The 19,791-nt window shown below is 42.0% G+C and overlaps 1 protein-coding gene across 1 annotated transcript in view; it reads right to left on the reverse strand.

Moving 5' to 3' along the window:
* grid2 (glutamate receptor, ionotropic, delta 2) overlaps nucleotides 1-19,791 on the reverse strand; it is a 418,695-nt gene that overhangs the window by 186,630 nt on the left and 212,274 nt on the right. The gene's annotated exons all lie outside the window — the stretch shown is intronic.

Raw genomic sequence — 19,791 nt, forward strand, 5'->3', positions numbered from 1 at the left:
TCCATGCTCCTGCATGAGCAATAACACAGTATAAAGCAGAACATTGTAGAACACTATATAAGTACGCTTTTATAGCAAGTGTACTCGTAGTCGCATTAATAAAACCATGTTGTTAAAAATGCCTTTCTTGCCAGAAAGACTTTCCACAATCCCCCCAGTCGTGTGTGTTCCACTGTCTAAACGCTCCTCGGCTCTGAGACACTTTTTATGCTTAATTCACCTCCTTTTCCTCACTTCCTACACCTCGAGTGCTGTCAAAAACACCTCTACCTCCTCCCCTCTCAACCCACTCCCCTGTTATTTCCCCTCTTGTCCAAAGGAGCCCCTGTGAGTGCTTACCTTTCAGCCCCAATCATTTCAAAGCAGCAGTCTTGCAGTGATTTGTATTTTAGTTGCCTCAGAGCGCCACTGAATGTTGTACACTGTCCTCAATGTGGAGTCATCTGCCTCCCTCTTCCACCTCCTGCCTGATATCCCTCTCCAGCACCTTTTTCCATTGCAGCATCTTTACTCACCAGCCGTTCTCTCCCACATCTTGTGTCATCCCTCAAGGCACACAAACAACCACCTCTCCTCTTTCCTTCCCACACTCCAGCTATCTTTGCATTCATGGTCTCTTTAGGCTCTTCCATTACTTTCACCCACATGGCCATTCACTGTTTGCCCTCAGTTCTTGCCCATTTTCTCTGTCCTTCATCTACCTTGTTTTATCACTCTCTGCTGCTCCTTCACTGTGTGCTACAGGCACCAATCCTCTGTGTTAATCTTCACATTTAGCCGACTTAAACCCTGACACAGGGTCATTTTAAAACGTTACATTATCAACAGAATGTTACGGTGTTGACATTGACATTATCTATATTGTGTTGCAGAGATATGTACTGAAATGAGCATGCTAACCAGCTAAATGTGTCCTGTGTTGTCTTCCCCTCAGACCAAAATGAAAGGATGAAGAAGTAAAGGTGGCCCGAGGGCTTGAAGTTGAATGTAACGGGACTGTGTACATTTGATAGTTGGTTTATTGGATTAAATCCATAATGGTAGGGATGAAAAAACGACTCGTATTTTTCTTTTGTCCATTGCTGATCTGGTGGGGAGTCGGGCTCAGACCTCTGGCGAAAAAGCTTTGCGCTGGCTGAATTTGGGTAGCCAGAGCTGCCGCACAACCTCCGGCCAGCCAAACGGTTTCCTGGTGGCATAGAGGATGAAACAGAATTACGAGATGGTGTCTAGCTTCTGCCACTTTGGATTTAATTTAATAAACAAACTATGAAAATGTACATGGACTGTACCGTGGAACAGTCAACACCAAGATTGCTGACGTAAATCATAGGCGGACGCCAAACACAAAGATTTTGACTGGCTCTCAGTCTATTTAAAGAATAAATAAAATGATGTAACCGATGAGCGTAAATTGAAATGCTGCCCCCTATTGGTTCGGATCATGTGGCCAGTGCAGTGAAGACAAACACACACACACACACACACACACACACGCACACACCTAAATGGTACAATGACAAGAAAGCACAATCCAACCACACACAGACAGCCTGAGCAGTATAATGCCACACAGACCACTCTGTCGACACTGCAAAAACTAAGCCAGAGAAACGAAAGAAAGTTAAGAACAAAGAAAAGCTTGAGGAGACAGATTCATAATGCTGAGAAAAGCAGAATATAACATTGCATGTGTGCATGTGTGCATGTGTGCGTGTGTGTGAGAGAAAGAGAGAACATAACAGCTATACAATATGACGATGTCTCCTGTGTCAACTGGTTTGTACAAAAACAACCTAATGAGTTGGATTTCAAAGTGGTTTGTGGGGATGAATACCCAAATCGTGACAAATCCAAGCATGTGTGTGTTTGTCTGCGTATTAATGAGGCACAACGTGGTGTCTGCTTCCTCTAATTGCTGAAGTTGTTCAATCACATGGTTTAAGCATTACTGATTTAATTATGATTCATTACTTTTAGGAAGTACAAGTCACCCTTAAACTGTATTAATTCCTCTGTTCAAGACACATTCATTGAGTAAGCATTTTGGAACAAAAAAAGCTTAAGATTAAAGACCTTCTGGAGCTGCTCACCCCTCAGAAAGCTACAGTTTATAAGGTACATTGGTTACAGTTGTCAATCAAGCAGTACGTTGAAATACATCTAATTTGGAGGCAATAGCTATACATTTTTTAACACAACGCCCATTCTGTAATTAATTGGCAATACATTGTTTGGAACAATGCATTGTTTTCCTCTTTAGTAATAGCTAAAGGGTTATTTCAGGCATCCATTGATGCCGATGATTAATGAGTGGAAGCTGAAGCAGTTTCAATCTCACTGGCCATTGTGCAAGTCCACATTTTGAGGAATTAATTAAAGTGTAACAATATATGATTAAACTTTCCTACGTCTCAGCATACTGCTTAGTCATGGTCATTATTCTTCAAACCAATGAGCCCAGGATTCATCTTCTATTTCGTAACCACCTTCATGTTTGAGCAAAGCTACCTTATGTGTGTGTGTGTGTGTTTGTGTGTGTGTGTGTGTGTGTGTGTGTGTTTTTGTGGGGAGGTGCACCTGTGGACTTATGTGCGTACATTAAGAACGAATGCATTTTGAGTCTGTGCATGTGAGTCTGCATTACTCTGAATATTTGAGCTGAATGAGCCGGCCGTGAATCATAAGCTACTTGATCTACTTTATTCCACATCCCTATTATAGCAGTCATGCTAACGAACGCTTTAGCCGCCTTGCCCCAGTCTGGCGATAGCGCATTAGCTTAGCATCATCAAGGCTTTTGGCGAATGGAAGGCTTTGCTAATCCTCTACTTATTTGGGCACTTTGGAGAATTAGTGCCCTCATCCCCTCAACATCACATATTATTAAGTCTGCAGGGGGCTTCTAAGCACTCGGCTCATTAATGCTCTTTGCTAATGACTTAAAGAGGCCGTTGCTTTAACCCAGCCCAATGTTACATCACTCGGAAGTATGCAACAGTTAAAGGAGAGTTTGATAGTCAGTACCTAAGAGGAACACACTTTGGAAACGGTATGAATAGTCTATATATATATATATATATATATATATATATATATATATATATATATATATATATATATATATAAGTCCTGCGCGAGTGAGTATGAGTCCAAAGTTCCTGAAACACTTTTATGAACAACCACTGTTTACCATGACTGCGTTTGGAGCACAAAAAGACCTGCAACAGGAAGAGAGGTGTGTAGGAGTGCAAACAAACACAACATGTCGCCATTTGGAGTTTTTCACCTATCATCCCGAACCATAACCGCCTACGAAACAACACTCACCACCGCCACCATCATCCCATCCCACACACAAGCACACTCACACATCTGAAATCCCTGCTGTGCATCAGCAGTATCCTGACTCATGATAAATCATTCGGGGATCAAGCCGGCTGAAGCAGGTAGGACCTGTCGAGCAGGCATGCGGAGGTGTTTATTTGAGCGATGTGCGCGTCAGTCTTACAAGCACACATGTAGGCCGAGACATCCGAGAGGCCAGCCACAGGGAATGCTATAGGTCTCATCTAGTGTTTATTTATTATTCATTCACCTCTTCATCGTTGGAGATGATTCCCGTTGGTGTTGTCTTTTTGTTTGTCAATGAAATGCTTGGCTGATCCTGCGAGGCTCAAAACCTGTATTGTATAGCCGCCACCACGTCCACGTTGTCTGCGTTTACCGACACTTATGATGTACGCTCAGCGTGCATCGTACATGTATTGTCTGCAGCAGAGCATGTTATTGAGCCCTCCCTCCATCTTGTCGTTCTGTCAGAAGAAATAGACTGCGAGTACTTCACCAGCACCCAGGTGTGACCGATCCCTCTCTCTCTATCTCTGACTCTTCAAGCAGCTCTCCTCCCACCAGACAAACACACACACACACACACACACACACACACACACACACACACACACACACGCACACAATCACTGATAGCTATCCTCAGGTTTCTGTGGCCCAGTGACTGAGAGAGGGGTACTGTAGGATGCAGGGAAATCAATACCTGAAGCAAAACCAATAAAAGCGTGTCCGTATGCCTGTAGCTGTAAAACGATTCTTGAGAAAGTTAGACAGTATAGAAGACCTGGCCAACAGGTTGTCCTTGTGTCTTGTAAATCACTCTTTGGGTATTTGCAGTGTTGTTTTTAAGTTTAAACATGGTTGGTTCTTTTACTGTGTAATTTTAATGTGTTTTGCTATATTTTGATCGTACAACACTTTGGTGAAATGTCTTCTATCACTACATATGGATTTGATGGGATTAAATTATATAAAAGCCCTAATTTAATATCCCTTCAACAATCCTTGGGGGGGAATTGGTTATCCAAAGCAAAACATGACAATGGAATTGAGTGTGAATGGACATAGACATGCAAAAAAACATATATTAACACTCGTAGAGTTAATTTCCAACATCATGGTATAAATGTTAAAATACATGCTTCTGATGATTGACACATTTATATCGTCTTATGGTTTATATTGTCATCCAATAGCAATAAAATGCTTAACAAAAGGTTGTTTGTATAAGCTGTTTCTCTTTTTCCACCAAGCGTCGCTGACAGGAACAGGGACAGCTCAATTTGTGGGAGAAGTGCCCCCTTATGTAAAACAATAAGCTGAATGAAAAGACACTGAGTGTCAGCTGGCTGTGAGACGAGTACGTAATCAGAATCAAGAGGTTGGTTTCATCAGAAATCCACTGACAGAGACAGAGAGGAAGTGCTAGCCAGCGCCTACAGCACTGTCATAGCCAAGAGTGTATCTGTGTGTGTGTGTGTGTGTGTGTGTGTCTGGATGACCTACTTGTGCCTGTGTATTGTTTCATGTATTGTTCCAGATCCACAGCTCCAAACTGCTGCCATGCCTTGTGCCATACACGGCTAAGCACTGAGTGGCAGAGAGAGACGCTTACTCACACCGCTGGCGGGCTGAGAACACGCTCGGCTTTGTACACGCATCGGTGTGTGTGTGTGCGTGTGTGTGTGTGTGTGTGTGTGTGTGTGTACCGTTGCTTCGCTGATATACACACCTTGAGGGAATTAGCACTTGAATTAATGTGGTCAGGGAGGTAGAATGTGCAAAAGATAACATGCCCTTTTCGACTTTGTTTCTCTTGGAATTCATCCCTCTAAGTTCTCTGACTCCTGGCACTTCCTGTTGCCGAAAATACCAGAGCGATGATTTCTCGCAAACACAATCTGTTCTTACTCCTGCCCCAAGTCCGCCTCCCCACCATCCACCCTGTTCCCATTAAAATTTAATGGACCCCCTTTGGTCCCTTCATCTTGTCACATTTAACATCATCTATTCCTAGCTGGCGCCAGTCTTTGTGCCCTGGAGATGTATACATCCTCTCTTTCATCCAACCTCAATTCTTTTTTTTTGGGGGGTCTTCTCTATAAGTGTATCTGTGCCTCCTCTGCTCATTCGGTTCAACTGCCCCTCAATTCAGTGCCCTTTACCACTATATTTATCCACTTATTGGACCCCTGTTATCACGCTCGCCAGACGGATGCCCCTTTCTCCCTTTTTTTTTCTTCTTCTTCTTCAATCCCCATCTCTCTCTTCCCCCGTCTCTCTTTTGTCCCCCTCTTTATTGTAAACGTTCACTCCTCCACACGCTTGTCTTTCTCTCTTCCTTTTTTCCTTAACCAACCCTTTTCCACTCATCATCTTTCTTCCTCGTCCATCTTTTGTATTCCCCCTCTCCTCCATTCCCTACCCTGTATTCAACACGAGTCAGAAGTATAATTCCACCCCTGGTGTTGTTGAGCATGACCGATAAACGCCTGCGCTCCACACCGCCTTCGAGCTGCGCGCTCCCTCCTTCACCTTTCGCCACCAATCCAGACTCAACTCAATCCTTCAGTCCATTATCTGAGATTGGTGCATGCACATTCGATCATTGTGGCCTCCATCCATCCATCTCTACATCAGCTCAATTGTTTGTCAAATCCAATTAAACTCCACCGTGTGAACTTTTACCTCCAGTGTCTACATTCGCTCTTAATATTCTGCACATCTCCTTTCATCATTTACCCACTAACCCCCTCCTTCCCGTATCTAATGCTTCAAAACCCCCTTGCATCCATGAGCAGTAATCCACAGTCGTCACCTACACATGCTGTATGTTTCACAGCAGATACAAGGACAGCTATGATGTAAGTAGAGCATCAGCTGCAGGAAGGCAAACAATCAACATACATTTATTTGATGAGCTGTGAAGAAAACTTGTCGTGTACAAGTATTTTAGCAAAAAGCTTGTGAGAATGTTTGAATGGCAAGTATCTCATTGTATGCACCTCTCTTCCATCCGCTTGTCTTATCTCTCTCGCTTCTCTCGGTTTCAGTTTTTTCCCCCTCTTTTCTTTTATTTACAGTAGCCTCAACATCTCTCCCTGCACACCCGTACGTCAGAACGGACAACCCGGCCGACTCTTAACGACCCCACACGAAGAGGGTGCTGGATTATAGCGCAAACAACTAGAAAAATATCCAAAAGATAACTGTTAACCGCACACCGGTGTGTGTGTTTTTAAGAAGATATCTGCAGAGGGAAGATGGAAAAGTGAAACATCTGAGCATAGGCTGCCTCCTCCGGCGCTCCATGAATTGGAAGAGAAACTAGAGCCTTCGTGGAATTGCATGCATGTTTTTCTCTCCGGCTCCCTGCCCATCTTTAGGATCAAATAGGCCTCTTTTTCTCCTAATGTTGATGCACATCGCACACACCCACCGTCCACATTCTCCACGTTTTCGCTCACTTTTCATGCTAACCTCCTTGCCGTTCTAAATTACAGCGGCTGGAAAATGAATGGATACATTTTTCATGTGTCACAAAGATATTTATCTCACACAAAAAAGGTGGGGGGGGGACTAAAGTGCACTGGGACTTTGCATCTCTCCGGCTCACAGTGCAACAGTTTATCCTCTTTCTCATTTCTCCCCTTTGCTCGTGTCCTTTGTCTATTCTGCCTTCCGCTCCATTCACCCTCAACTCCTAAACCCCACCCAAAAAAAAAAGACCTGATGCTGTGTAAATCTTTGTGTCCGAGGCCCATCCGTTGTAAAGTCATAGCTCTTTTCTTAATGGCCCTCGTGCCTTTGCTGTGATTACTTCACCAGGACAGCGTTACGTCACTCTCCTTCTCTCCTCCCATACGCGACACCTCTTTTGAATGTTCCCTTCTCAAGCTTTCGTGGCATTCCTGGCCTCGTAACACGCTCTAATGTTGACCACTGGAAGCTATTTTCCAAAAGGAGAGGCAAACACACACACACACAGCATGTGATTCTGCGTGTTTATACAGAATGATTGTTCCCTACCCGCAGTCTCTCTCTCTCTCTCTCTCTCTGTCTTTTTCATATTGTCTTTGTCAGCGAGGGTAATGACCCATTTGTCAATGCTTTAATCATATTAAGAAAATGGGTTGGTTGCTGCTCGCTGCTAATGGGTTTGTGTCTCTGTTTTCACTGCCCGTGTACACAACAGATGTCATATCTTCCCACTTGGTGTCTGTGTGTGTGTGTGTGTGTGTGTGTGTGTGTGTGTGTGTGTGGTGTGCATGTATTTCTGCTTTTCCCGTGAGCAGTCATGCCTGTGCACGAACCTCATCGTCACAAAGTGAGATATTGACGATAATTTGCCAGAGATACTGTGTCAGTGAGCGGATGATTATTTTTGTATGCAATTGAACGTGATGAGTGAAATGCAACTGTTTCTCAGCTGTTGCCGCTTCTTTCTCAGACTGGCTGGCTTATCGCCCTCCGTCATGAGATTTGGGGATGGGACTGCGGATAATCAGTGAGCTATTCATTTCACCATCACAGATAATATCTGATAAGATTTTGACAAAAAGCGCTCGGGGGTGCCGCACGTCAATCACCACAGTCTGACGCTGTAAACAGTGCAGTAATTGGCCTGATGTGATAGGCTGTGGCATGTGTGTTTACTTCTAACTGATTGACCCGATAAAGAACTGTGATGTTCATGCAAACCAACATGGGCTGATTTCTGAGTGTGTGTGTGTGTGTGTGTGTGTGTGTGTGTGTGTGTGTGTGTGTGTGTGTGTGTAAATCCACCCACAAGTTGTACCAACACACAGGACTGGTGAGTTTAATACAACCCATACTAAACAACATATTCAAAAGTGTTTACACCAGTAACATATATTCCCCACTGCTATAGTGCATTTCCTGCATCTGAGACAGCACCATGTTGAGTGATGGAACAACTTCATTAGCTGCAGACGATTAAGATGAATACAAAAAAATGAAAAGCCACTTTTTCAGAAGGACAGCAGAATGGGACACTGGAGAGAGGGACAGAGATAGTCTTTAATCGACGTACTGCAGTAAAGACCAGTGGAAGATGGAAGAAGGGTGAGAGCCTGTGGAGACGGACGCAGACATATGCAAATCAGCTGGCAGGACGGGGAGAGGGTGAAGGCAATGAAAGGAGGGACATGAGAGATGGATGAATTATGGAGAGACTACGGGGAACTCCATAATTATACACGACTCTATCAGAGTAACTTCGATGAGAACGAGAGTGGATGCTCCCTCACTGACAGAGGTGGGAACAGAGGGAGAAACAATGGGGAGCAGTTGATGTGCATGTAATGGTTAGAGTGATTAAACCAAAGTGAATGAATTGAGTGATTCCAGCAAGAAAAGTTCCTTGCCTTGAGAAGGGTGAGGAGGAGATCACAGTTCCATTCCTCTTAATGAGATCTCACGATTGGATTCATGCCCACATAGGAAACCGAGCAACCATCTATTGGCTGTTTTGTTCGTCTAACACAGCAGTTTGCTTTACACAAAATTGCCCTATAAGTTTCTCATGATTGCTTTGGACGCATAGTCCCAAATATCTTTTGCTCCAAGCTCATTTGAAGAAACTTTTGAAATGTTTCCCAATTTCCCTTACTCCTTAAAATCGTACATATAATGCTGGAATAATAAACGCTTGAACCCATGTTCTTGCAGATGTAAACACACACACGCTCGTCAGGTATTACACCTCGGTACATGTTTATGCAGTCGCATCATATATGCTGTAGTTTTTAATTGAAAAAAAGAAGGAACCTGAGCAATGAGGTGAGTTACATACACACACACACACACACACACACACACAACACACACACACACACTGCTGATATATGCATCCAGCTGCCCATGGCTGCTTGCATTGAATTCCAAATCCTGGAGCTGGCACACAAGACTGTGAATGAATCTGTTGCCCCTTTCCTCCGGGCACCTATCCAGCAACACATGCCAGCCAGTGTCCTGTGTCCTGTAACTACAAACACATGTGCTCTCTTTTTCCTTGTGCTGGGCCGGTAAGCACTCAGGATCAACTATTTTATCTCATGGCCCTCTAATAGCGCAATAACCTTCCAAAATCATTCAGAAGCCAGTCGCCATCTTTTCCAACAAGGTGACAAAGAAGAAGAATCTTGCAAAACACCTTTGTCCAAAAAATTTATTAACTCTGTCCTCTACTCAGTCTAATTATTGAGTGAAACATGTCTCTCCTGTTTTGTCTTACACTCTAACAGGATTGCTTTATGGCCACATAAAAAGGGCAGAATAACCCTGACCTTTCCTGTCCTACAAATGTAATCTTAATATAATGTTGCTTTTACTGGGAGACCGTACCTGACCACATCGGCTAAAGGCATAAATGCTTATGTAAGTGGCCTTTCAACATAACCGCTACAATAACCTATAGCCTCAGTTTTAATCATAGAATACACCTGATATGATGTCCGCCTCCAGGAAGAGTAAGGCTTTTTTCTTTGCCGTTAAATACCAATGCACAGTTTTGGACTTTCTTTTAAATGGGGTAATTTCGAGCACTGTTGTGTAGAAAATCCTGACCTAATAGTGGAAGGTAGTGGGAAGGTAACATACCATCAGTTTGGGGAGCATGGCAGCCTCCAACGTGCAACAAACTTAGTCCTCATGCAACTTTAAAGAACTCTATGCCTATGAATATTCCACCTGACAGTTTGCACTTTGTACACATGTTTAAGTGCGTGCGTGTGTGTGTGTGTGTGGGAGAAAGCACAGGTGGATCAGGGTACTTGTTGCAACTCTGGAGCCTCGCGTACCACCACTACCCAAATGAACAACGGAGCATGAGTGTGTGGGCAGCAAAGCTGCAGGAAGTGAAAGTCCCCATTATCAGCGAACTTGATGGATTCAGAGTAAAATGCCAACATATGCACAATCAATAAAGTGTTGCCTTTGAAAACAAAACAATAACGGATCAATTGCTAATTAATAGCTGCTCATCTAAAATTCATTATGTCAGCGGGACAATCGACCGTGTTGACCCGGCTAAACAAAACAGCTCTGCCAACTTTAAATGTGTGCAAAATCACATTTAATGATCTGATGAGGAAGGAGTCTATCAAATCCTCTCAAGCAGCCTGGTCTAAGTAACATTGAGACACAATGTTGACCTTTAGTTTATGATTTTAGTGGTATAGTCTTTGGGCTTCTCTCTCAAACCTTCTTGGAGCCACATGTATCCTCAAACTGTGCGTACAAAATGTTCTCATTGGTACGTGAGATACGAGCATCCCCATTTGGCATCTATGAGGGATCAGACAGAGGCCAGGACCAGACGATGGAAGAGTTATTTTAGGTTATAACATTACTCAACCTGCCCATGATGAAAAGGGGGGGGGGGGGGGATCAAAAGGCTTTGAAGTGCGTGTGCCTAGCTAAAGGCTACATTCAGTTTTGATATTACAGAAGTGCCAGATTGAGGGAGAGAGGGAAGGGCGAGGAAAGAAAACTGACAGTGGAGGTGTGGTGTGAGGGGAAGAAAAGAGAGATCGAGTAACACAGCCTGACACATATAAGGTTAGACAGAGGGAGAGATGCACACACATCAGAGAGACACAGAGAGAGAGAGAATAAGAAGAGAGCGGAGATGAGACAGTGAAGAAGACAGCGGGGAGAAAAAAAAGAGATTAAAGAGAGACAGTATCTCAGCAATGACAGATACAGAAACGAGAGAGAGAGAGAGAGAGAGAGAGAGAGAGAGAGAGAGAGAGATTCATGCTTTCTCTGATGCATTCCTATTGCATTTTGACACTCTTACTGTCGATACGTCGCTCATGCCAAAAAAAAAGCATATTGAATTGAACTGAATCGTCTCCACTGTGGCAGACGGGCCGCACTGCGACGCCCCCGGCCGCTAACATCATTAGCACAAATGGACGACCGCTACAAACGTGTGTGTCCATATAGATGTGTTTCAACCGACGAGTGTGTGGTGGCCGTCCGCGTTCGACGGAGCGATTTACTTGCGAGTGCTTTTCACCGTGACGTCCTGAAGAGAAGGAACGACAGCTGTCGGGGTCTTCTTCAGTGGATCACCATGCCTTTCGAAACTACAGTTGAACTGAATATCTAGAGTAATAAAAACTATAAACACACACACACACACACACGCACACAACGAGAGTTGCACCATAGCCTATCACTTTCTCTGTATCTCTCCCATAACATATTTTGTGTTCTTTTCCTCCTCTTTACCGTCTGCTCTCTCTCTCTCTCTCTCTCTCTTTCTCTCTCTCTCCAGACAGTGTGCTTGATAACTTGTGTTGTTGCTGTAACAAGAATGAATGAGCTCAGAGGGAGGAAAGAAAAGAAGAAGAAAAAAAGCGTGTGCTGGCGCAGTGCTGTCACATGGATGTTTGTGCCACTGCAACTCGCTCCCAGATCTTTCTTTTATTCGTGTTTGTGTGTTTCTCTCCGTTCAGACGCGGCACTGTGCGCGCCATATGACAGATGGCAAGCCCCCCCTACCTCCCCCACCCCCCCGTGAAGACCTGGAGAGAGGAGAGAGGAGCAGGGGACCGGTGTGTTTCAAGTTGAAAAGCGACAGCAGAATGTGTACAAAGTGAAAGCCCCCTCTGCTGTCAGTCTGTTGATCCATAATTGAATGAGCAAGTGTTTATAGCCAATCACGCAGCACCAAAGCATTAACAAACAGACACGCTTTGTGTTTTCATTTTTGAGGGGCTTGTTTTTTGACGAGTACACATGTTCATTAAAGTAGCGTTCGGCTTTGGCGTTTAATGATGTGTAATGTAAATCTGTGATGATCTGTGAGGAGTTCGTAAAGGGCGTTAACCTCCAGCGGGCCGTTCTCATCCCACTACTTCTTTATGGTCTCTGTCTGTCTTAATGAAATAGTACGGAATTGTTCAATGGCACATGTCATTAATTCTCACAATAAAAATAACTGACCCTGAGCTTCGGGGGTTTAATGAGTGGTGTGAGTGTGTTTTACTATGTGTGTGTGTGTGTGTGTGTGTGCTTTTTCACCAGGTAGAAAAAAAAGTAAGCAACGCAATTATTCCAGTGCTGTGTCCAATAGCTAAATTAGATTAAGGTCATTTCGTGTGTGTGTGTGTGTGTGTGTGTGTGTGTATGTGTTTCAGCCTGCTCTGACAAAAAGAGACACTGTATGTGGGTGGTTGTCTACAGCATGCAAAACCATCAGTGGATTATGCATCAGTGTTCACATCTGTACCTGTATGTATATATCTATGTGCTTGTTAGTGGCTGCATAGTTTGGGGGGAATGTTAATTGCGTTTAGCGAGTGTCTTGTGTGGGAGAGAGGCAGTGAGACGGGGACAGAATCTGTTGAGTGTGCCAAATGTGTTCCACAATTAAAGAGAAGAGTGTTGTGCGTTGTGTGTTGTGTGCTATCTTAGAGGCTTTTTGACATCCAGAACCAGCAGCGATGTCTACATTCGTACAGTCAGCTGTGTGCAATTGCGCTCAAGTGGGAGATGAATTGGTTTACAGTGTTTGCCTTTACAAAACGTTAGTCCGTGCTCTGGTTGTTCCCAGTCAGTGAGTGCAATAAATGCACTATTTATATTGTTACATGTACAAACAATATAGCAAAAGAAATATTGTGATACAATACATGTTCCCTTTTCTGATCTTGTGTTTACGTCAAAAGGCATCCATTAAAACCCAATAATCTGGATACATTGTTGATAGCACTTAGACATTTACTGGTGACTAACAGTGTCAGCAAAGAAAACAGACATTGAATAATAGTTTGAGTAACTACAGTAACTCCCGTTGAACCATAAATACTAGCCCGTTCAATAACAACACGCTTTTCACAGGTTCAGGTTTTATCTGACTCGTGCGTGTGCCTTAGATAACAATAACTGGGAACAACAAAAGCAGATGATTCAACACAACGACAACGATAACAGCTGCCGAGTGGCACGAACAGCCGGGTGGAGCTGGGAAGAGAGACGGACCACCGCGGAGTCAAACAGCTAGAAACACAAATGGTCGCTCCAACACAGATAACGCAAACACACTCACACGCCAATTAGAGACAAACAATTGCATTTACATCTCATAAGGACAGCAACGACTAATTAAAAATGAAATGAGAAAAAGAAAAAGAAAAGTCCACATCCACCACACTGTGTATCGACAGAGAAAGACAAATGTGTTTTTATTGACACTTCATTTGTAAAATAAAACATTATAATTATAATTTGATGTGTTTACCAAAACAATGATTGCTTTAATGAACGAGGCATTGTTGATTGTTTATGTGACCCCCCCCCCTGATGGAAATTAATTGACTTTGAGGCTCAAACTTTGATTGGAAATGTTGTCTTACTGGAACAACCCTCTGGCAGAATTGATTTGGGAATTAAGTCAGAATTTGGTGAAAGTTTACATATTGTCTATGTACTCTAATACTTGTTCTAGTTGCTCTCCATTAATGAATGGGGGAATTGCTGTTTGTAAAAGAAACAAAAAGACAAATGCCTGGAACAATATGGGAGGAAAATTGAATATTTTATCTGAATAAATTAATCACAACACAATGAACAAAACCAATCACATGGCCATTGCCTTATATTGTGGCTATAAATAGTTGTATACAAATAATAAGTAGGGCATTACTGGACGGTTATCACAATGTCCATTAAATAGAACTTTATGAAAAATAAAAGACAGCAAAAAAATGTGAGCAATTAAGATAAATAATCTGGAATAATTACTAATTAAGATAAAACATCCAAAGAAGAGGCAATTTAAAAGCCCTAGCTATGTTTTTAAGCAGATTTTGATATGAGAACCTTTAAAAAACAAAAACACTCACATAGTTATCCTTCAATGGTGAGGATTTTACCTTCATTGCTTGTTTCTTAATTATTGGCACAATTACAGTCATTAAAATGGACCATTCCCTTATTAATGTCCTCTCCGTCCACCTTGTACTACCAATGAGCACACATAATGAATATGTGTTTCTTTCTTATACGCTTATTCTTTCTTGTAAGCTCTTCGAAGGCACACTGCATACAATATTTGACATTTGTCGAAGGCATTCTCTAATTATGAACATGGCAATCAGAAGCAAAGAGTCATGTTCTAAAGCTATCAAAATGAAGAGTGCCAAGAAGAAGAAAAACACAATCATCCTGCGCTAATGTAGAAAACTAGAACACTAGAAAATACTCATGAGTGTTCCTACAGAGTTTATGACTGTGAAGAGGCCACACATGAAACTTGAGACTCAATGAAAGACAAATTACAAAGTACTTCCTCCAGCTGAGCTTCTGTTTGTGTATTGTCGCATCACCTAAAAGGGTCTGGTAGCTGATGCAAAACGTGTCTTGCTTCTCACACATGTATTAGCTCGTGTCCTATGTTGGGTGGAGGGTGTTTTTGAAGGGGACGGGACACAGTGCTTTGAATGAGACGCCCCAATTTGTCATGCGATACGATACATACATTAAATAAACATCAGAGAGATGTTTTATGCACTTTTTTTTTTTTACAAGTATGCATAGCCAGATAGACATGGACACATATAACATGATTAGGAAAAAACAATCACACTGTACAAAAAAAAAAGAAAAAACGGAGTGTTGTGCCAGCAGCCAAGTTGACTTTGTCGATAACAGAATGATCAGCGCTTGCATGCCACTGCACGACTATCTGTTGATGTGTAGCAACACATTTACGTCGGCGTGTCTCGGCACCTTAGGGCAAAAACTCATCTTGAATCTTAAACATCAATCATTGGCAGAGGACCAACGAACAACAGTGTTTGCATCCCAGTATACAATCCGAATGTCATGCTCGAGAATATCGGCGAGTTAACAGGTGCTTCACTGAGGCAGACGGTCAAATAACAATTAGTTTGTCCAGCTTATTGCCTCTGGGAAGGGAATGACCTCATATTTTCCAGCACGTTGGTTTCCATTCACTCCGCTCCATTCATTTACAGCTAAAAGGGTCACAGTAGGTCTCTAATGGATCAGGGATCGCCGCCCTTGGGATCATTTTGGCCACCCTTCTTCAGAGTGTATATTAATTGTAGAAAGTATGTCTATCGTCCAAAAAAATGGGCTGTGAAGTATTCTTCTTGTAACTTGTTCTCTCTTTGACAAGCCTATCTAAAGTAATAAGACTGCAATGTTCTTAATTTTGGCGTGTTGAATAAATTGCTGGAAACATCACAGAAATATACGAGACGACATCCAGATATCATCATATCATACTTTTTGCGAGAGAAAAGCATGAAGGCGGGCTAATGCCATTGAGATTCACTCCAGTAATGTAACAATCACAATTTCAGAAGTTCACTTCATGTTTGTTCAATTCTGCAAAAGTAAATGTAAAATGCGTGACATGAACAATTTGAACTTTGTAACTTTTTGGAGGGGAAATGCTGATTAACAACATTAACATACTGCCTTGGTCATGTCATGTTGTGTATTTTAGGGAGCAATAATCTCGTACGTGTCATGAATATTATACATAATATTCTGTTGGATGGTGTATCCTTTTGTTCTTGCCTCCAGCACCATGAATTTAAGTTGATCAAGTTTGTCATATTCAACATAATACATGTGGAGTGTGTGCAAGTCCATGCTGTTTGTGTGTGTACTGATAAAAAATATCCTGCTTGATATGCTTTATCATGTATAGTTGTATTATTATGTCGCAAGACTAGTCTTCTTTATATAAACTACTAGTACCTTACCTTATTCAAGCCATATTAAGTGTTGCAGTTGGTAATAAGATATTGTTTAACATTGAGACAATTATGGCTACAGTGCTCACTATTTCTGTGGTTCTGTGGATCTTTCCCACCAAAAATATTATTTCTGATTATGGTTTGACCTGACATTTCATCCACTGACCTACAGGCCTTTGTTAGATATGAAAAGAGCCACGGCTTATGTGCTCCAACACTATCCACAAGTACTCACGGCATACTTCCCCTCACTTCAACTACATTGAAACAAGATCATTGTTTGTTGTGTGGCTGGGATTATGTAAATTACACTTTGTTGAGGAAATAATGCACCATTTCTCGCGTTTTGAACAATGCAGATTAACTTTAAACAAGATAATCTCATGAAAAGATCGAAACCAAATTGTTCAGAAGGATATTTGGATTGTATGCCACAGTACTTTCAAGAGTCTCACTGAATAGAATAGACCTACGCTTACAATGTCTTCACTCCTCTGACCATTTGTCCCTTTTCTCTGATCTTTGTCTCTCCATCTGGTCTTCCACTGTAAGCCTCCTCCCTTCCTTCCTCTACCGGTCTAATTCCACACTGTTCCATCCCTCTCCACTATCTAATGCTGCAACTGTTGTCTGTTTCCTCTATACCACCTAACGTCTCTCCTCTATAATCCCCCTCCCACTCGCTCCTCTCTCCTGCCTCTATGCCTGAAACTGGGCAGATGCTAAGGTTTAATGCTTTCATTTGGCTTGCTTTCAGCCCTTCAATCTCTTTGATACTTGTACACCTAGTCCCATCGAAGACACTGTGATCCGATCCGGGCAAGCTGGCGTTCGCTCAGACAGACTTTTGTTTGTGAGGCGACACAGTTTCACCTCTGTGCCGTCGGAGTGTGTTGGCATGTTTGTCGGGCGCATGTTCTTATTTGTTTCACTGGATGCAGTGAAACAAATTAAAGCTGCCAGTTTAAGGAGAGCAATGTTTGAGTTGTTAACAGAGAAGCGAGATCAACCGTCGAGCAGCAGAGCACAGACTCATCTCGAGAAGGGGTTGGAACAGTTTGAATATACTCCATTGTTAATAGGAGGGATACTTAAGTAGCATCTGGAGCTGGGCGGGGCCTAAGCATTGGCCAATCAATCAACATCACTTCTCAAATCTCCTTTATAAGTTGAGGACTCCCGACCATTGCACTCTGATAGTTGTCTAATTGACAAGGCGAAGAGTCCAAGCCAGCATCAAAGAGGAAGTTGATGTCCAAGATGCAAATGTAACAATATTCATAAATATAACACCCTAGATATGAATGCAAAGCAGGCTAGATATTCTGCGAGGGGCAGATAAACCCATTTTGAAAGCTGAATGTCATTTTAAGAGACTAATGAAACCCCTACCACTGTGTTTCCAGGGATGAATTTTCATACATTTAGAGAATGTATGGAACGTGTCCAAAAAAAAGTCTAACAATATCGCAGGTGGTGTTGGAAAAACTGTTTAAAAAGAGGAGGAGGAGTTGGCATTCAAAAAACAAACGTCAAAACAACTTGTCATCTGTTCCAGTGGAGTAATGGGTTGGTGTGCAGGCTACTGTGTACTCATTTCGAAAGAGCAAATGCTTGTTCACTAGATTCAATCACAGTACCCACAGTGGATGTGTATACATGGATGAATGGATTGATAAATTGCAAGCTGCTGTGAATGACACTATTGAAAAGAATTAGTCATTAAACTGAACGTCTCACTCGTATTAAAAAGGAATTTAGATTTTAGAAGTTAGAACACGGACAAGGATTTGTTATTAATGTAGCAAACTTAAATGAAATAAACGGGGTTATGATATGTTGAAATAGTACGTGCTCCTCTGCCAGTAAAGACAATAACTCAGCACACCTGTGTTTGCACTGAGCTCGCTGGCCAGGAAGGCTTAGTTTCATTCCATTGCTGCACACCCAGCATCTGTGTTAACAAACCAACAAACAGGTGCAGGACAACAAAGGAATAAAACGTACATCTCGCACAACCCATTTTAAAGGTTGTCGTCCTAAATAACAATTAATAAAATAAAGCATGTATTCCATTTTCCCTCTGGGCTAAACTATCCATTGTGATCCGAACAAACACTCGCCTTGTGCTGATACAACTGGCAAGAAAACTGAGACTAAGAGTGTCTCTGTTTATGTATTTATGTCCTCCTCCTCAAGCATCACTGAAAGCTAACGATTTTATGTTCCAATCCATTTTACTTCATATAAGCTGTTCTCGTGTGTGTGAGTGTGTGTTCTCCCCACAAAAGACACTTTCTAAACTGCCACAGCTTGTTATGACCAAAAAAAGGAACTTTTTACCTTTACGATTCTTTATTTTTTTTTTTCAAAAGCATTTTGCTTCCCCCGCTTGAACGAAGATTGTGTTGTTTTTTCTGAATGTGACAGCGGAAAACAACTTTTCTCTTCTAGTCGTAGAGATCAAGGCGGGACGCTGATGTTAATAGGACAGTCCTTTTCCAAAACTTCAAAAGCAGAAGAAACACTCGCAGCACAATAACACACGAGTAAGCTTAGTTGGAGCATGTGGCACCAACTAAGTCATCGCCCCCTGAGAGACTGGCATTCAATTTGGTTTTGGTTCGACAGCCGCCCGGGGAACGTCGCAAGTCTCTTAATTGCGTCCACGTTTCCCTCACTTGCGTCTTTTCCTTACGTCTTCGTCCCTTCCCACCGGGGGACGCACGGAGAGACGCAAGGAAACGAGACGTCATTTCTGATGACGGCGGATCAGCTGATCACATCTGGATCATTCCTGGCCAGACCCTCTGTGGACTAATTTTCATTTTCACTGTTCACATTTACATTTATGTTGATTTACACTTCATATACACTACACGTACTTTGCATTTTGCACACTCTGTTTAAACTTAAATGAATGTCCTTAAATACACACTGCACAGTTATTCGTATTCTATTGTGTATATATATTTTACATATTTTGCACATTTTGCACACTCTGTTTGCATTTAATTTCATTTAATTTCCTTAATACACACTGCACAGTTATTTGTATTCTATTGTGGAAATATATATTATATATATATATATATATATTTATTTATTTTTATTTTTATTTGTTTTATTTTGTATATATCTGTCATCCTTGTTCTTATATTTTATTTTATTTTGTGTGTTTAGTTTATTTAGTCTATTCCATTTGGTGTCTGTAAAGTGTTGGGCACCACTATGACAACAAATTTCCCCTTGGGGATTAATAAAGTATATATCTATCTATCTATCTATCTATCAGCTTTCAGTCGGCTTTAACAGCTGGAGAGACTTTTGAGGAGTTTGTGTCTGCACACATGATCAGTGTACGAAGACTAATAAAGACAGTAATCATCACTGCCAGAGTAGAGGTGTTCTCTCTGTAGCCTGCGACCTGTTTAACAACCTGCATTGAATATTTCTACACCGTGTGTGGTATTTATACTGTGTTCTGTATTCTGCTTATAAGCACAGGATCGATTTCTACCAGCGGAATGCGTTTTTGTTATTTATTTGGGTCTGTATGTTTTATAAATTCTGATTGTGACGTCATTATTTGTGAAACCCAGAATATGACTACGGTGTCTCTTGAAACACTGACAATGACAACAAGGAGACTTGGGATGTACCCAACCTGTCTCAA

The sequence above is a fragment of the Cyclopterus lumpus genome, chromosome 9 (genome assembly GCF_009769545.1).
Source record: "Cyclopterus lumpus isolate fCycLum1 chromosome 9, fCycLum1.pri, whole genome shotgun sequence".
NCBI classification, from domain to species: domain Eukaryota; kingdom Metazoa; phylum Chordata; class Actinopteri; order Perciformes; family Cyclopteridae; genus Cyclopterus; species Cyclopterus lumpus.